The sequence below is a fragment of the Orycteropus afer genome, unplaced genomic scaffold (genome assembly GCF_000298275.1).
Source record: "Orycteropus afer afer isolate SDZICR_OR568_19922 unplaced genomic scaffold, OryAfe1.0 scaffold00009, whole genome shotgun sequence".
Taxonomy (NCBI): Eukaryota; Metazoa; Chordata; class Mammalia; order Tubulidentata; family Orycteropodidae; genus Orycteropus; species Orycteropus afer.
Genome location: NW_006921596.1, coordinates 9313508 through 9326093, shown reverse-complemented (window position 1 = coordinate 9326093; position 12586 = coordinate 9313508).

Below are 12586 nucleotides of genomic sequence, written 5' to 3'. Positions count from 1 at the left end.
GTATTGGGGGTCTCATCAGACTTTCTCTGACCAGTAATTCTGGTCATTATTGAGTTTTTGGATTTTGTTCCATGTTTTCCCTCCCACTCTATCCAGGATCTCCAGATTCGATCCTTTCCTCAGTGGTTGGCATTGGTAGCTGGGCACCATCTAGTTCTTCTAGTCTCAAGGGCCATAGTGTCCTAGGGCTGATTGCTTCCAAATGCCCTTCTTTTCTTTCTTTCTTTCTTTTCATCTTTGCTTCTGACAGTAGGAGACTGTTAGTTGCATCATAGATGGCCGCTTGAAAGCATTTAATAACATAACCTCTTAATTCAATCTGAGATTTTCTCACTTGAAAAGACAATTTTCATCTCTTTGTATTTATTTTGAATGTTGGTATACTTAGACTTGTTTTATTTTCTGTTTTCTATTTACCATATTTTTATTTGAGTTTTACACCCTCTTTCCTTGCCTTGTCTGACTTTACAAGATATTCTATATTTCATTTTCCCCTCTGCTGATTTGGAAGTTATAGATTATATTTTCACTCACGTGATGATCACACTTACGCTTTTGCATACAGACTTCACTTAAATTCTCCTTGTGCAGTAGAAAAACTGGTTGCTATCCAGTTGACTCTGATTCATGGCAGCCCCACATGTATCAGAAGAGAACTGTGTTCCACAGGGTTTGCAATCATTGATTTTTGGGAGTAGAACACCAGGGCTTTCTTCCAAGGTACCTCTGGGTAGATTCAAACTTTCACCCTTTCATTTAGCAGCCAGCACTGTCAACCGTTCAACCACCCAGGGACTCCTGCACAATAGTAGGATACTTACAATTCTTGGCTCTGAACTTATACTTCACCCTGTGTGTTATCATTGTCTAATATTTTAGTTCCATCTTATTTTTGGGAGCTCTGGTTGCATAGTGCCTAAGGCACTTGACTGCTAACCAGAAGGTTGGCGGTTCAAACCCAGCAGCCACTCCTCAGAAGGAAGATTGGGCAATCTACTTCTGTAATGATACTGCCTTGGAAACCCAAGGAGGGGTCGCTATGAGTTGGAGATGACTCAACAGCACATAACAACAACAACATCTTATTTTTAACATCTCTTCTCAATTTAGCTATAATAATAATATTTATGTTCCACACTTAAATTTACTGATTTTTTTATTTTTTATTTTGCTGTTGTCGTTAAATATTGATTCTTATATCTCACTCTTCCTTGTAGGTTCTAGTTTCTTCTTGTGAAGGTTTATCCTCTGTATATGAAACTATCCTTTTGAACACAAAATCTTCTCATCTATCCTGTGTTCTATTAAGTTCTCTTTCATATTTTCTATTGTGTTAATCTTTCTTTGGTGCAGATTAGTGATTTCATTAAAACTAGCTTCCAGTACACTAGGCTGTCTATAGCAACTTTTAGTCTATGTTTAACCTATATTGTTGTTGTGGTTGTTATGTGCCGTTGAGTCGGACCCCACTCAAGCGACCCCTCCTTGGGTTGCCAAGGCAGTATCACTATGGAAGTGGATTGCCTCATCTTCCTTCCTCTTCCTTCTGAGGAGTGGCTGGTGGGTTTGAACCACCAGCCTTCTGGTTAGCAGTCAAGTGCCTTAGGCACCATGCTACCAGAGCTCCTATGTTTAACCTATATATTGGATTTCAATTCAAGGCTTGCCTTTCATTTCTACCCTTTCTGTTTGGCTGTCTCTTGAACTTCAATTTTCTTTATTGTAATATCAGGTCTTATGGAGCCTATCCCACATATAAATACTGGCTGAGGGCTAGCAGTTGATAATGAACGTGCTATTGTTAAGTGTTTTCCAGTTGATTTTGACCCACAGCCATATGACATAGTAGAACTACCCTATAGGGTTTGCTAGGCTGTAATCTCCATGGAAGCAGATCCTCAGTTCATTTTAGTGAAGAGCTGCTGGGTGGGTTCAAACCACCAACCTTTCAGTCAGCAGCTGAGCACATAACCTTTTGCCACTAGGGCTCCTTTGATAATGAACTAGTATGTCACTTCTTCCTAGGACTTGTGGATTTTATCAGAGGACTTTCTAGAAGTCTTAACAATACTTTGTTATTGGAGTGCAATTTAGGAACTGTCACGTGCTATTGGGCAACGTTTTGGAGCAAGGGGTTCTTTCTAGGACCCCACAATTATCCCCATCAAGTCAGTCTCCTATGATAATTCTAGCCTGTAGCCACTGGTTTTCAATGGTTGGTTTTTCTGAAGGAAATCTCCTGGCCTTTTTTCTGAGTCACCTGCGACTGAATTCAAACCTCCAAGCTTTTGGTCAGCAGCTGAGCCCCATTTGCAGACACCCTGAATTGGAGGGTCTACCACATCATTTGCTATATCCAAAGAGCATAATCAGCCACTGGCTTGTTAATCCTTTCTAACCTGGGGATCTGATCTGCTCTGCAAGGGGCTGCTCTTGGTTCAGTAAGAAGAGTGCATGTCAAGCTTCAGACCTAATACGGAGCTGCCCCCACAAACCCTTAGAAAGCAGGAGACTTAGATAATGTGTCATGCAGCTTGTGACATCAGGTATCATTTTCAATAAGGCATCTGTGGAGCTTCTGAGAAGGCCTCTGCACCCCTAATACTGGCCTACAACCTAGAGAAAACACCTGGATATAACTCAAATAGTAAAAGGCCAAACAAACCAGCAAGGCCAAGTCTATTCTTCAGATTGGCTCATGGAAGCCTTACTAGGTCCGACCTCCTGGCCTTGCTACCAAACTAAATCTACACCTACTGCCATCTATTCGATTTTGACTCATAGCAACCCTTTAGAACAGAGTAGAACTGCCCCATAGGGTTTCTAAGGCTGTAAGCCTTTAGAGAAACAGACTACCTCATGTTTATCCCATACAATGGCTGGTGGATTTGAACTGCTGACCTTTTGGTTAGCAGCTGAGTGCCTTAACCACAGCTCCACCAGAGCTCCATTGCAGGATGAGATAAAATAACAACGAATGAGAAAACTCTGCTGCGTGCAGACAGCTTGTGAAGAAATGAGAGTCTGTTTGAAAATGTAATGTTTCATTTTAGGCAACAGTATGTAAAATGCTCAGAGGAAAAAGAGGTGTTTGGTCCCTTTTAGAAGCATTTTGGAGGTTTTATTTTCCATGGTGAAAAATTGGAACCATCCTGAATGTTCACAGAAGGAGATATTTAAAAGTGAAATTTGTTGAATAAAATAAATTATAGCATATTTCTATCAATGCAGCTTCTTAAAATGATCTGTGATGACATGGAAAGATGTCGAAGAAATGGTGTTACTTGGGAAAAGAGGCCCACTAGTCAGTAAGTGCACCATCATTCCACTTCTATTTTTTAAAAATATTTTTATTATATTTTATATTTTTATTAAATTTGTTGGGAAGAGACTAAATGGTCATAAAGATACATGTTAACTGAGTTATCTCTGAGTGGTAAGTTTATAGGTTTGTAGCCTTGAAAACTCTTATGTAGTTGTATTTTGCACACAGGGGGTTGCCATGAGTCACAATGAACTTGATAGCAACTAGCAGCAGATGTTTTATGTTTTCTTCTTGCTGGATGATAAATGTATTCCCAAAAGAAGGATTTACTCATTGTGGGCTTTGGTTCCCTTCTCTATATGGCAAAAGATAACTAAACTATATCATTAAGGTCTTGGCTGATGGGTTTGAACCTCCAGCTTTCTGGTTAGCAGTCAAGTGCCTTAGGCACTGCACCACCAGAGCTCCTATTTTGTTTTTGTGGCCTAGTGGTTAAGCTCTTTGTTGCTAAATGAAAGATCATTATTAGTTCAAACCCACCAGCTGCTCTGTGGGAGAAAGATGTGGCAATTTGCTTCTGTAAAGATTTGCAGTCTTGGGCTCATAGTGACCCCCTTTGGGTTTCCAAGGCAGTAAACCTTTATGGAAGGAGATTGCCCAGTCTTCCTTCCGCAGAGTGGTTGGTGTGTTTGAGTCACCTGTTAGTAGTCAAATGCTTTGGGCACTATGCCACCAGAGTTCCTTGAGGTAGTTCTAGTCTATCCTATAGGGCGGCTGTGAGTCAGAATTGACTCAACAGCAATGTTTATTATTATTATTATTATTATTATTTTCCAGTTGGAAAGTCTAAGACTATGATTCTGAAGAATGGGAAAGTAGCTGGGCTTAGTAACACAAAATATAATTACTTAAATAATGTTTACTCTATTAAGAAAAAAAAAAAATTCACGGAGGAGCCAGAGAGGCTGCCACACTCACACAATCCATGATCTTGCATGCCGTTGTTGCTGTTGTGATTATAAGAAATGAATAGCAAGAGCTCACAGTTACTAAACACATTGTATTCTGGGCTCCCTGCCAAGTGTTTTACAAGGACTACAAGGACCTTTTTTTTTTTTTAATCTTCACAATAACTCTATAAGGTAGGTGCTACCCTTGTCTACGTCTTTTCAGATGAGAAAGTTCTGACTTTAGAACGGTGCAGTTATTGCCCAAAGTCAGTAACCCAAAGGAACCAAAGTGTGGATTTGAACACAAAACCAGAGATCGCAGAGCCCACAACCTTAATTGTATGTTCTGCTGCCCCCTAGTGGAACACTTTTCTCACCCTTGAAGGACCTGAAAACTGTACCATCAGAGAGACAAGGAGGTGAAAGGAAGCCTTACAGGTCAACAGGTATCAGCAGAAGATGGCCAACTTGAGCCTCACCAGGGTAAATGCAAAAACAAGAGCTGACCTTGGTGAGATGCATCCCAGGGCAAAGCCAGCATGGTTTTCCTCAATTCAGACTCAAGGAGACTGGAGTCATAAGTGAAAAACTGCTAGTGGTAGAGGACAGAAGAGAGAAATAAGCCATACCTAGGTGTTTACATTTCCTTAAAAGTGTTACATAAGTTTTCATATTGGAGCTTAGTCAATGATTTTAATAAAGTCTAGTTTTAGAAGTATGAGGTATTGGGTTGGGACTGTGTTCATCCCCACTCTCTCCCTACTCTGCTCTATATATCACAGGGAAGGGGCCTGACCTCTTTGTGATGAATTCCTAAGGCTCTTATGCTGGCTGACCTCCATGTGGGTTCAGCCAAAAGCAAGTACTGGTGGGAAGTCAGAAGGTGGAAAGAGGAAAGAAGACAGGTTATCCCCCCTCCACTGCTCAAGCAACATCTCCACCAAAGGCTGCGTCCCCTCTGAGGATCTAGCTCTCAATGAATGGCCTGCTACGTTTCTAGCTTCTGCTAGGTGACCAGATACACAGGATCCAGTGGCCCCACATCTTTCCATTGTCCTTGCTGCCTTATGGTGGCAGCAGCTTCTTGCTGTTGCTCATCTTTGGCTAGCTTGCCATCCTTTGTTTGGTTTCCCTATTCCTCCATTGTCTGTGTACCCAGTTAAGGTTGTTTGACATATTAGAGTTGTTTCTCTTTAATGCATTTGGACTCTGGCTGATATGGGGCTATTCTTTATTCTCTCCATTATCAATGTCTAAGATATTCTGCCATGATGAAATATCTGCCATAGAGGGAAATATGTCAAGTAGTATAAAAGAACTTTAAAGAAGCTTCTCTGATGACATAAATGTGAGTGATATTAATATCAGCCAGGAGTATCAAGTCTGGCACTTAACTTGGCCATTAAAGAATGAAGAATCTTAAGGAGAAGAATATTATGGGTGGAGCATATGTGTTGATAGGTCTCTGGGTGGTGCAAATGGTTTGCCCTTGACTACTAACCTGAAGGTTAGAGGTTCAAACCCACCCAGCAGCACCACAGAATAAAGACCTGGTGAGCTTCTTCTGTAAATGTTATAGCTAAGAAAACCCTATAGAGTAGTGCTGTGCTGTGACACATGGTGTTGCCATGAATTGAAATGAACTCAATGGCAATGTGTTTGGGTTTTTCTGGTTTGGTATCTGTGGAAAATCTGTGGCAAAAAAACCTCTTCAAAGTGTTAAAAACAAAAGATGTCACTTTGAGGACTAAGGTGCACATAGCCCAAGCCATGCTATTTTCAGTCACCTCATATGTATGTGAAAGATGAAGAATGAATAAAGAAGACTAAAAAACTAATGCCTTTGAATTATGGTTTTGGTGAAGACTATTGAATAGTCAGGCCAGGGGGACTTGGACAGAGTGAGGAGAGCTGCAGAGATCCAGGTGAGGGGAGGGAACCCAGGCCACGCCCCAAAGCAGCAAGGTGGGAAAGCTGGGGAAAGGAGAGGAAAAAGGCCAGGGGAGCTGGGACAGAGCGAGGAGGCAGCAGCAGGGATCCAGGTAAGGGGAGGAGAGGTTTCGAATAGCTAAGGGAGACAAATTTGTCTGTCAGTTTACCCTCCTGTGGTGATGTGTTGCTGTGAGTCTTGAGGCTGTGCCACTGGTGTTTCAAACCCAGTGGGGTGCACATGGTGTGCAGATTTCAGCCTGGCTTGCAGACTAAGACAGACTAGGAAGAAGGAAGAGGCCATACACTTCTCAAATAATTGGCCAGGGAAAAGCTTATGAATAGCAGAGAAACACTGTCTGATATGTTACTACACAACTTTATGAATAGTCTGGAAACATTGTCCAATACAGAGGAGGAGGATGAGTCACTTAGGTTAGAAGGCTCTCAAAATACGACTGGGAAAGAGCTGCATCATCAGAGTAAAATCAGCCTTACTGGTATGGATAAGGTAAAGCTTTTGAGACCTCCATTTGCTGATGTGGCATGACTCAAATTGAGGAGAAACAGCTGCAAACATCCATTAATAATCAGAACATGGAATGTATGAAGTATGAATCTAGGAAAATTAGAAGTTGTCAAAAATGAAACGGATAATGGAATGCATAAAGATTGATATCCTAAGCATTAGTGAGCTGAAAAAGACTGGTTCTGGGCATTTTGAATCACACAATCGTATTATCTACTATGCTGGGAATGATAATTTGAAGAGAGGAATGGCATGGCATTCATCATCACAAAGGATGTTTCAAGATCTGTCCTAAAGTACAATGCTGTCAGTGATAAAATAATATCCATACACCTACAAGGAAGACCAGTTAATACGACTATTATTCAAATTTATGCATCAACCACTGAAGCCAAAGATGATGAAATTGAAGATTTTTATCAACTTCTGCAGTCTGAAATTGACTGAACATGCAATCAGAATGTGTTAATTATCACTAGTGACTGGAATGCAAAAGTTGGAAACAAAGAAAAATCACTGGCAGAAAATTTGGCCTTGGTGACATAAATAATGCTGGAAATTGCATGGTAGAATTTTGCAAGACCAACAACTTATTCATTGCAAATACCTATTTCCAACAACACAAATGGCAGCTATACATGTGGACTTCACCAGATGGAACACACAGGAATCAGATTGACTACATCTGTGGCAAGAGGCGATGGAAAAGCTCAATATCTTCAGCCAAAAACAGAGGAGGTGGAACAGACCATGAACTGCTCATATGCAAGTTCAACTTGAAGTTGAAGACAATTAAAACAAGTCCAAGAGAGCCAAAATATGATCTTGAATATATTCTTCCTGAATTTAGAGACCATCTAAAGAATAGATTTGATGCATTGAACACCAATGACCGAAAACCAGAAGAATTGTGGGATGACATTAAGAGCATCATCCATGAAGAAAGCAAGAGGTCACTAAAAAGAGAAAAGAAGAGAAGACCAAAATGGATGACAGAAGAGACCCTGAAACTTGCCTTTGAGTGGAGAGTAGCTAAAGCAAATGGAAGAAATGACAAGATCAAAGAGCTGAACTGAAGATTTCAGAGAGCAGCTCGAGCAGACAAAGCCAATTACTATAATGAAATGTGCAAAGACCTGGAGTTAGAAAATCAAAAGGAAAGAACACAGTTGGCATTTCTCAAGCTGAAAGAACTGAGGAAAAAATTTAAGCCTTGAGTTGCAATATTGAAAGATTCTAGGGGCAAAATACTGAATGATGCAGGAAACATCAAAAGAAGATGGAAGGAATACACAGAGGCACTGTACCAAAAAGAACTGGTCGACCTTCATCCATTTCTGGAGGCGGCATATGATCTAGAACAATTGTACTGAAGGAGGAAGTCAAAGCTGCAATGAAAGAATTGGTGAAGAACAAGGCTCCAGGAATTGACAGAATACCGATTGAGATATTTCAACAAACGAATGCCCCATTGGAGGCACTCACTTGGTTATGCCAAGAGATTTGGAAGACAACTACCTGGCCAATTGACTGGAAACAATCCACATTTGTACCCATTCCAAAAAAAGGTGATCCCACCGAATGTGGAAATTATTGAACAATATCATTAATATTGCATGCAAGTAAGATCTTACAGAAGGTAATTCAAAAACGTTTGCAGCAGTATATTGACAGAGAACTTCCAGAGGTGCAAGCTGGATTCAGAAGAGAATGTGGAACAAGAGATATCATAGCTGCTATCAGATGGATCTTGGCTCAAGGCAAAGAACACCAGAAAGATGTTTACTTGTGTTTTATTGACTATGCAAAGGCATTTGATTGTATGGATCTTAACAAATTTTGGATGATATTGAGAAGAATGGGAATTCCCAAATACTTATTTGTACTCATGAGGAACCAGGAGGCTGTCGTTTGAACTGAACAAGGGGACACTGCATGGTTCAAAATCAAGAAGGGAGTGTGTCAGGGTTGTATCCTTTCCCCATACTTATTCAATCTATATGCTGAGCAAATAATCCGAGAAGCTGGACTGTATGAAGAAAAATGTGTCATCAAGATTGGAGGAAGAATCATTAACAACCTGCGATACTCTGACGACACAACTTTGCTTGCTGAAAGTGAGGATGACTTGAGGCACTTACTGATGAAGACTGAAGAATATAGTCTGCAGTATGGATTACGTCTCAATACAAAGAAAACAAAAATCCTCACAACTGGACCAATAAGCAGCATCATGATAAATGGAGAAAAGATTGAGGTTGTCAAAGAATTCACATTGCTCGGTCCTACAATTGACGCCAATGGAAGCAGCAGTCAGGACATTAGACGACGTATAGCACTGGGCAAGTCAGCTGCAAAGGACCTCTTTCAAGTGCTGAGGAGCAAAGATGTCTCCTTGGCGACTAAGGTGCCCCTGACACAAGCCATAATATTTTCATTTGCCTAATATGCATGTGAGAGCTGGACAATGAATAAGGAAGACTGAAGAAGAGTTGATGCTTTGAGTTGTCGTGCTGGCGAAGAATGCTGAAAGTACCATGGACTGCTAAAAGAACTAACAGATCTGTCCTGGAGGAAGTGCAGCCAAAATGCTCCTTGGAAGTGAGAATGGCTAGACCTTGTCTCACCTACTTTGGTCATGTTGTCAGAAGGGATCATTCCCTGGAGAATGATGTCATGCTTGGTAAGGTGGAGGGCCAACAAAAGAGGGGAAGGCCTTCAATGAGATGGATTGACATGGTGGCTGTGACGATGGGCTCAAGTATAGCAAGGATCATGGAGCTGGCGTGGGATCAGACGGTGTTTCGTTCTGCTTGTGTTGGGTCTCTAAGAGTCAGAAACAACTCGAGGGCACCTAACAACAACACTGAATATACCATGGACTGCCAGAAGAACAAACAAATCTGTCTTGAAAGTACAGCCAGAATTCTCCTTAGGAAGGAAGATGATGAGACATTGTACATCTTATGTACTTTGGACAAGTTGTCAGGAGGGACCAATCCCTGGAGAAGGACTTCATCTGTGGTAAAGTAGAGGGTTAGCGAAAAAGAGGAAGACCCTCAATGAGATGGATTGACCCAGTGGCTGCAGCAAAGGGCTCAATGGTAGCAATGATTGTGAGGATGGTGTGGGAGTGGGCAGTGTTTCTTTCTGTTGTACATAAGGCCTCTATGAGTCAGAATTAGATGACAGAACTGAACAGCATCTGTGTAGTCAAAGGCATGGCGAATAAGAGTCTTGATCTTATTGTAGAAGTGCTCAACACTGTGCATGGAAAGTATTAAATCTGAAGGTAGAGATGTCCAGAAAGTATTGGGGAAATAATGGGCAGTGGATGTATGCAGAATTTAAGGTTGGACTATGCTGGAAGGGATGACATAACAAGGCCATAGGTTAAAGCTTTGGGCCTCATCTTAAGGCACCCTTTGTCATTATTGATTCCTGGTACCTGGCACATAAAACATGATCAATTAATACTGTTGACTATATAAGGAATTACTAAAAGTTTTGGTAGAGTGGAAGGGTACCACAGAGCCATGCTCTGCAAAGATGGCTCTGGCACAAATGTACAGACTGGTTTGCAGTAGGGGAAAAGCAGGAGGCAGAGGGACCAAGTTAAAAGGCTGGCTATTGCAATCAATCAAGGGCCCTGGTGGCACAGTGGTCAAACTTGTGGCTGCTAACCCAAAGATCAGTGGTTCGAACCCACTAGCTGCTTCATGGAAGAAAGATGTGGCAGTCTGCTGCCATGAAGATTCACTCACTCACTCACTCTCACTGCCATCAAGTTGATTCTGATTCATAGTGACTCTATTGGATTTCCAAGGCTGTAAATCTTTACAAAAGGAGACTGCTTCATCTTTCTTCTGCAGGGCACTTTGTGGGTTCAAATCACTGACCTTTTGGTTAGCAACCAAATGTCTTAACCACTATACCACCAGAGCTCCTTCTCATGAAGATTAGAGCCTAGAAAATCCAATGGTGGAAGTTCTATTTTGTTCTATAGGGTTGCTATAGTCAAAATCTACTCAACAGCAAGGACCACTAACGGAGCTTGGGAAAGACAAGGGGAGCTCAGATGTACTAGATCCAAAAAAAAAAAAAAAATTTGGCATTGCAGATCTCTGACATGGTGCAGATGGAGAGGTGGCATAAATGTGTCTCTGAGGGTGGGTGGATAGAAATTTCACTATAATATGTTCATATTGGCCACGCAGAGACACAAGAAGGAAAGAAACAGAGGAGATGAAGGAGTACACATTTAGTAATGACACTTATTTAATACCCACCCTTAGATCCTCTGGCCTTTTCTCTCCTGTTACTGTAAAGACATTCATTTTTCTTCAAGCACAATAAATTATTCTCTGTCAGGCAGCTAGGGGGAGGGGATGAAGAAAAGATCTTGGTTTGCTCTTGGCTTTTCCTCTGTCTGGTCCAAACACTGGAAATGTCAAGTTTGCTCACTAATTAAACATGTCTGTCTTGGGCTGCACTTGTATCTTTTACTGAAAAGGTGTAGATTTCCAGGGAGACATTACACATTCATGTTTCCAAATACAGCATTCTGAAATCTCCCTATGTGACACAAATACCAGCTTTGTGAAAGTGTCTCCTAATAGCAAAGACACCTGAGTAAGGCAGCCTAGGTTGCTGAGAGAGTGAGGCTATGCTTGGTGCGTGCCCTTTAATTTATTTTCTGGGAGAGCCACTCTGGAAGCTCTGTGGGGGCAGATGGGAGATGTTCTGTATTTCCATGAATCCTAGATCAGGTTGAAATTGTCCCTACCATCACCACTGACAGTATGCAAGTGTACTTGTGACCATGATTTTGCAAAGCTTCACCAGAACCCTGAGATGGAAGTATTATTACCACCTATATTCCACAGATAAAGAACTGGGATTTACTGCCTTGAAATATTTATAGGGTAAGATTAATTTATTACATATTATTGGGCATGAACTACATAGCGAGCACTGTGCTGTTGTTAGGTTCCTTTTAGCCAGCTCTAACTCAAAGCAACCTCATGTATAACAGAATGTAATGTTGCCCGATCCTGCACCATACTCACAATTGTTGCTATGTTTGAGTCCATTGTTGTAGCCACTGTATCAATCCACCTTTTTTTTTTTTTTTTTGAGAGTCTCCCTGATTTTCCCTGACCCTGTATTTTACCAAATATGATGTCCTTCTCCAGTAACTGGTCCCTTCTGATAATGTATCCAAAGGAAGTGAGACAATGTCTCCCAATCCTGCTGTCTAAGGATTGTTCTGTCTGTACTGGTGCTGTGGAAACAACTAAAAACAAGATTGACATTATCCCTGCTTATATGCAACATAATGAAACACTGGGCAATCAGAGAGATTAGAAAACTTGCCAAGGACTAGTTACTGCTGGTTAAATGGCCACGTCAGGCATGCCCCACTACAAATCTCTGAGTCCACCTCCTTGGCAGTAAAATATGGACCTTAATATGTGAGCTGATGGTGCAGGTGCCATCTTTGGAGATTAAAAAAAAAAAAAAAAAAACCACCAACCAGACCAACAGAGAACCGGAGGAGAAACACCCAGATTTTTATAGAAGACATCCATTAGGCTGTATACCCAGACTGCCAGGTGGAGCAGACTTACCTGAAAGAGGCCTTCTCAAAAGGTTTGTACATAGAAGGAAACTTTCTTTGTTGGTTACCAGGGATGGGAGAGGAAGGGAGGCAAAACTTCTAGATAGGCTGAAAAAAAAGTATACACACACATACACACACATTTGGGAGCTCAGGTGGCGTAGTGCCTAAGGCATTTGACTGCTAACCAGAAGGCTGTCAGTTCAAACCCACCAGCCACTCCTGGTGGAAAGTGGGCAATCTACTTCTGTAGAGATACCACCTCGGAAACCCAAGGGGGGTCACTATGAGTC